General features: G+C 40.0%; 1 non-coding gene across 1 annotated transcript; it reads right to left on the bottom strand.

The window, feature by feature from the left end:
* Window positions 1–208: 208 nt before the first annotated feature.
* On the bottom strand, window positions 209–315 carry LOC148848711 (small nucleolar RNA R71). Its single transcript, XR_016101563.1, has one exon. It is a non-coding gene; the product is annotated as a small nucleolar RNA R71 (small nucleolar RNA).
* Between the last annotated feature and the right edge of the window lie 1486 nt (window positions 316–1801).

The following is a 1801-nucleotide window of genomic DNA, read 5'->3' as shown; positions in this document are numbered from 1 at the left end:
TCAAGCACATGCCAACTTTTTGGAGATATGTGACACATTCAAACACAATGGAGTTAGTGATGATGTTGTGAGGCTCAGATTATTTCCGTTCTATTTGAAGGACAAGGCTAAGACTTGGTTGAACTCTTTACCAACTGGATCGATCTCAACTTGAGATGAAATGGTCAGTCGCTTCCTACCCAAGTATTTCCCTCCATGCAAGACTGCAAAGATGAGGAATGATATCACTACTTTTTCTCAGCAGGACAGGGAATCATTATATAAGTCATGGGAGTGCTACAAGGAATTATTGAGGAAGGTCCCTCATCATGGACTTCCTGTTTGGCTCCAGGTTTAGACATTCTACAATGGATTGACTGAAGCAAACAAGACCATCATGGATACTACAGCCGGAGGGTCCATTAACAACAAGACACCTAAAGTTGCTCATGCGCTTATTGAAGAAATAGTTGCAAATAATTATTAGTGGCATTCCGAGAGAGCCCGAGTTAGGAGGCAATCCAACATTCACAATGTAGACACCTATACAGCACTATCTGCACAAATTGGCACCCACAACAAGAAGATAGATGACATGCAGCTGGCAGCGATGCACGTTCAAGCAGTAGCCTGTGAATGGTGTGGGGGAGGTCATATCAGCACCAATGCCAAGTTGGAAATTAGTTCATGCAGTCCCCTGAGCAAGTGGATTTTGTAGGGAATCTTCAAAGGCAACAAGGTAACCACTATCCTCGTGCCTTTAACCTAAGATGGAGGAATCACCCCAATCTGTCATGGTCAAATCAAAATGCAGTGAAACCCTCCCCTCAAATTTTTTTTAGTCGAAAAAGAAATACAATTTAGAGGAGCTGATGACTAAATTCATTTCAAGTGCGGAAACAATATTTTAGAATCAAGAGGCATCGATCAAGAATTTAGAGACTCAAGTGGGGCAATTGGCACAAATGATATCATCTAGAGTCCAAGGTGCCATGCCTAGCAATACAAAGGCAAATCCAAGAGAGCAAGTGCAAGCCATTACCTTTAGGAGTGGTAAGGAGTTGCAAGAGGTGGAAAAGAAAATAAAGGAAGAAGGTAAGATGGGCGCAACTCTAGAAACCAAAAAGAAGGAGGAAGAACCATCAAATTCAAGGAAGGAGACAAGTCAAAAGCCACAAGTACTATTTTCCAATAGGCTTAAGTGACACAAAATGGAAAAGGAATTTGGTAAGTTTCTTGAAATTTTCAAGAGTTTACATATTAACATTCCTTTTGCAGATGCCTTAGCCCAAATGTTGCATTATGCAAAGTTCCTTAAAGAAATCTTGACGAACAAAAAGAAATTGGGAGACGTGGCTACAATTGCATTGAATGAAGAATGCTCAGCAATTCTCCTTAACAAACTACCTAAAAAACTGAAAGATCTAGGGAGTTTTTCTATTCCTTGCACTATAGGCAGTTTAAAGATTAATAAGACATTGTGTGATTTAGGAGCTAGTATAAATTTGATGCCCTATTCCGTTTTTAAGAAATTAGGGCTGAGGGAACCCCAACCCACTAGAGTTGCAATGCAATTAGCTGATAGGTCCATCAAGCATCCTTGGGGGATCATAGAAGATGTGCTTGTTAAGATTGATAATTTATTTTTCTTGTGGATTTCATAGTGTTAGACATGGAAGAGGACGTTGACGTTCCACTTATCCTAGGACAACCCTTCCTAACTACAGGAAAGGCAATGATTGATGTCTAACAAGGACAACTAAGCCTTAGGATTCAAGATGATGAAGTAATGTTTAAGATGTCTGATGCTATGAAACATGTA

This window comes from Nelumbo lutea, chromosome 6 (genome assembly GCF_056320005.1).
Source record: "Nelumbo lutea isolate HS-2025 chromosome 6, American lotus-T2T, whole genome shotgun sequence".
Classification (NCBI taxonomy): Eukaryota; Viridiplantae; Streptophyta; class Magnoliopsida; order Proteales; family Nelumbonaceae; genus Nelumbo; species Nelumbo lutea.
Note: the sequence above shows the minus strand (reverse complement) of the source record. Positions and strands in the feature narration are given on the sequence as shown.